Consider the following 5,000-nt stretch of genomic DNA (forward strand, 5'->3'; position numbering starts at 1 on the left):
TAACTCCGAGCCGAAAGCAACACGAGGCTCGCGTACTTTGCCGCTAGGACCGCGCGGAAGTAACTCCGAGCCGAAAGCAACACGAGGCTCGCGTACTTTGCCGCTAGGACCGCGCGGAAGTAACTCCGAGCCGAAAGCAACACGAGGCTCGCGTACTTTGCCGCTAGGACCGCGCGGAAGTAACTCCGAGCCGAAAGCAACACGAGGCTCGCGTACTTTGCCGATCGGACCGCGCGGAAGTAACTCCGAGCCGAAAGCAACACGAGGCTCGCGTACTTTGCCGCTAGGACCGCGCGGAAGTAACTCCGAGCCGAAAGCAACACGAGGCTCGCGTACTTTGCCGCTAGGACCGCGCGGAAGTAACTCCGCGCCGAAAGCAACACGAGGCTCGCGTACTTTGCCGATCGGACCGCGCGGAAGTAACTCCGACCCGAAAGCAACACGAGGCTCGCGTACTTTGCCGCTAGGACCGCGCGGAAGTAACTCCGAGCCGAAAGCAACACGAGGCTCGCGGACTTTGACGGTCGGACCGCTCGGAAGTAACTACGTGGTAAAAGCAACACGAGGCTCGCGTACTTTGCCGATCAAACCGCTCGGAAGTAACTACGTTCCAAAAGCAACACGAGGCTCGCGAACTTTGACGGTCGGACCGCTCGGAAGTAACTACGTGGTAAAAGCAACACGAGGCTCGCGGACTTCGCTGCGGCTAAGTCCGCGCGGCGTCGAAATTTCACCGCCGGCGCCCATATACCGCCGTGCGTTAGACCGTGCGTCGCCGACCGCCCGGCCGCTCGGTTCGGTACTGTAAGAGGTGTCGTCGCTGCGGCGACTCGTGCACAACACGGTGCATGCGAGCTCGCGGTCTGGTCGTACCGTAGCGTTACGGCGTATGTATAACCGAGCTCGGCGAAGCACTGCGGTGCGTACAAAAGTGTCGTTCGCACTAGAACGCTTTTTGAGAGAATTTAGCTTCGCGCTTACTACGAGAACTTTGGTTCTCTTTTTGAGATCTTTCGGGCGTCTTGCCGACATTCGGCCAAATGTGCGCCAAGCTCTCGGCGATCGTTTCGAGGCCGGATAGCGAAGGAATTGGTGAATACGTGACGAAGAAATTTTGTATCTCGAGGACTCTGCCGTTCGTGCGGTCCGTACGTACCTCCGAGCCGTAAAACAACACGGAGCTCGAGATCTTTGACGCGGAGGTAACTACCGTGCGCCGCAGCGGCTAAGTCCGCGCGGCGTCGAAATTTCACCGCCGGCGCCCATATACCGCCGTGCGTTAGACCGTGCGTCGCCGACCGCCCGGCCGCTCGGTTCGGTACTGTAAGAGGTGTCGTCGCTGCGGCGACTCGTGCACAACACGATGCATGCGAGCTCGCGGTCTGGTCGTACCGTAGCGTTACGGCGTATGTATAACCGAGCTCGGCGAAGCACTGCGGTGCGTACAAAAGTGTCGTTCGCACTAGAACGCTTTTTGAGAGAATTTAGCTTCGCGCTTACTACGAGAACTTTGGTTCTCTTTTTGAGATCTTTCGGGCGTCTTGCCGACATTCGGCCAAATGTGCGCCAAGCTCTCGGCGATCGTTTCGAGGCCGGATAGCGAAGGAATTGGTGAATACGTGACGAAGAAATTTTGTATCTCGAGGACTCTGCCGTTCGTGCGGTCCGTACGTACCTCCGAGCCGTAAAACAACACGGAGCTCGAGATCTTTGACGCGGAGGTAACTACCGTGCGCCGCAGCGGCTAAGTCCGCGCGGCGTCGAAATTTCACCGCCGGCGCCCATATACCGCCGTGCGTTAGACCGTGCGTCGCCGACCGCCCGGCCGCTCGGTTCGGTACTGTAAGAGGTGTCGTCGCTGCGGCGACTCGTGCACAACACGATGCATGCGAGCTCGCGGTCTGGTCGTACCGTAGCGTTACGGCGTATGTATAACCGAGCTCGGCGAAGCACTGCGGTGCGTACAAAAGTGTCGTTCGCACTAGAACGCTTTTTGAGAGAATTTAGCTTCGCGCTTACTACGAGAACTTTGGTTCTCTTTTGAGATCTTTCGGGCGTCTTGCCGACATTCGGCCAAATGTGCGCCAAGCTCGGCGATCGTTTCGAGGCCGGATAGCGAAGGAATTGGTGAATACGTGACGAAGAAATTTTGTATCTCGAGGACTCTGCCGTTCGTGCGGTCCGTACGTACCTCCGAGCCGTAAAACAACACGGAGCTCGAGATCTTTGACGCGGAGGTAACTACCGTGCGCCGCAGCGGCTAAGTCCGCGCGGCGTCGAAATTTCACCGCCGGCGCCCATATACCGCCGTGCGTTAGACCGTGCGTCGCCGACCGCCCGGCCGCTCGGTTCGGTACTGTAAGAGGTGTCGTCGCTGCGGCGACTCGTGCACAACACGATGCATGCGAGCTCGCGGTCTGGTCGTACCGTAGCGTTACGGCGTATGTATAACCGAGCTCGGCGAAGCACTGCGGTGCGTACAAAAGTGTCGTTCGCACTAGAACGCTTTTTGAGAGAATTTAGCTTCGCGCTTACTACGAGAACTTTGGTTCTCTTTTGAGATCTTTCGGGCGTCTTGCCGACATTCGGCCAAATGTGCGCCAAGCTCTCGGCGATCGTTTCGAGGCCGGATAGCGAAGGAATTGGTGAATACGTGACGAAGAAATTTTGTATCTCGAGGACTCTGCCGTTCGTGCGGTCCGTACGTACCTCCGAGCCGTAAAACAACACGGAGCTCGAGATCTTTGACGCGGAGGTAACTACCGTGCGCCGCAGCGGCTAAGTCCGCGCGGCGTCGAAATTTCACCGCCGGCGCCCATATACCGCCGTGCGTTAGACCGTGCGTCGCCGACCGCCCGGCCGCTCGGTTCGGTACTGTAAGAGGTGTCGTCGCTGCGGCGACTCGTGCACAACACGGTGCATGCGAGCTCGCGGTCTGGTCGTACCGTAGCGTTACGGCGTATGTATAACCGAGCTCGGCGAAGCACTGCGGTGCGTACAAAAGTGTCGTTCGCACTAGAACGCTTTTTGAGAGAATTTAGCTTCGCGCTTACTACGAGAACTTTGGTTCTCTTTTTGAGATCTTTCGGGCGTCTTGCCGACATTCGGCCAAATGTGCGCCAAGCTCTCGGCGATCGTTTCGAGGCCGGATAGCGAAGGAATTGGTGAATACTTGACGAAGAAATTTTGTATCTCGAGGACTCTGCCGTTCGTGCGGTCCGTACGTACCTCCGAGCCGTAAAACAACACGGAGCTCGAGATCTTTGACGCGGAGGTAACTACCGTGCGCCGCAGCGGCTAAGTCCGCGCGGCGTCGAAATTTCACCGCCGGCGCCCATATACCGCCGTGCGTTAGACCGTGCGTCGCCGACCGCCCGGCCGCTCGGTTCGGTACTGTAAGAGGTGTCGTCGCTGAGGCGACTCGTGCACAACACGATGCATGCGAGCTCTCGGTCTGGTCGTACCGTAGCGTTACGGCGTATGTATAACCGAGCTCGGCGAAGCACTGCGGTGCGTACGAAAGTGTCTTTCGCTCGAGAGAGATTTTTAAAGTGTTTTGCACTGCGCTGAGTGCGAGAATTTCGGTTCTCTTTTTCGAGAGCGTTCGGGCGTCTTGCCGACATTCGGCCAATTGTGCGCCAAGCTCTCGGCGATCGTTTCGAGGCCGGATAGCGAAGGAATTGGTGAATACTTGACGAAGAAATTTTGTATCTCGAGGACTCTGCCGTTCGTGCGGTCCGTACGTACCTCCGAGCCGTAAAACAACACGGAGCTCGAGATCTTTGACGCGGAGGTAACTACCGTGCGCCGCAGCGGCTAAGTCCGCGCGGCGTCGAAATTTCACCGCCGGCGCCCATATACCGCCGTGCGTTAGACCGTGCGTCGCCGACCGCCCGGCCGCTCGGTTCGGTACTGTAAGAGGTGTTGTCGCTGCGGCGACTCGTGCACAACACGATGCATGCGAGCTCTCGGTCTGGTCGTACCGTAGCGTTACGGCGTATGTATAACCGAGCTCGACGAAGCACTGCGGTGCGTACAAAAGTGTCGTTCGCACTAGAACGCTTTTTGAGAGAATTTAGCCTCGCGCTTACTACGAGAACTTTGGTTCTCTTTTTGAGATCGTTCGGGCGTGTTGCCGACATTCGGCCAAATGTGCGCCGGGCTCTCGGCGATCGTTTCGACACCAAAGTCGAAAATCGAAGGCGTTGGTAAATCCGAGCCGAAACGATACGGAGCTCGAGTACTTTGCCGTTCGAGCTGTCCGTGGGTAACTACTTGCCGAAAGCAACACGAGGCTCGAGGACTTTTGCGTAAATAACTACGTACGACGCAGCGGCTAAGTCCTCGAGGCGTCGAAATTTCGCAGGTTTCGCCCATATACCGCCGTGCGTTAGACCGTGCGTCGCCGACCGCCCGGCCGCCCGGTTCGGTACTATAAGACACAGCATTGCCACGAGTCGGTGTCGAGAGACCGAATGGCTCATATGTGGCGCGCACTTACGTGTTGGACGCGCGATCGTCCCTCGCTTCCGAGCAAGCGTGCGGACGTATCGTTGCGCTTACCGAACATCAACTCCACGGATACGAGAGTGTCGGTTTCGGCGAGATCTTTGACGATGTCGCCGTTCCCGCTTACTTGTACGCCGTAGCGAAATAATTTTCAACCGGTGCCTCGGTGTTCTCACCGCTGGCACCGTTGAACGAACAGTGCTCCACGACGTCTCAGATCGGATCGGTCTAGCGTCAGGGCTAAGCGGCCTTACAAGCCGCTGTTATGGGTGAATGAGAACAAAATTTGATCTTTCATACCGTTAAGGTATATATAAATACGAAAAGCGTGTCCGTCGACCGGCTCGAAAAGTTCCGGCGGCATTAACGACACACGAAACGCGCACGGCTCTTCCTCGCGGAGTGTCCGTAGCAGCGTAGCGTTGTCTTTCGCGTTGCTCCACCGCGAGTAACCGCGATCGCACACACGAAGCTCCCTGGTTGATCCTGCC

At 57.5% G+C, this 5,000-nt stretch overlaps 1 non-coding gene across 1 annotated transcript in view; it reads left to right on the top strand.

The window, feature by feature from the left end:
* Positions 1-4,982: 4,982 nt before the first annotated feature.
* Positions 4,983-5,000, top strand: part of LOC139112910 (small subunit ribosomal RNA) — a 1,921-nt gene continuing 1,903 nt past the window's right edge. Inside the window, exon 1 of the ribosomal RNA XR_011547521.1 lies at positions 4,983-5,000. This exon is cut by the window's right edge and continues 1,903 nt beyond it. This is a non-coding gene — a ribosomal RNA (small subunit ribosomal RNA).

The sequence above is a fragment of the Cardiocondyla obscurior genome, unplaced genomic scaffold (genome assembly GCF_019399895.1).
Source record: "Cardiocondyla obscurior isolate alpha-2009 unplaced genomic scaffold, Cobs3.1 scaffold64_0_109653, whole genome shotgun sequence".
Taxonomy (NCBI): Eukaryota; Metazoa; Arthropoda; class Insecta; order Hymenoptera; family Formicidae; genus Cardiocondyla; species Cardiocondyla obscurior.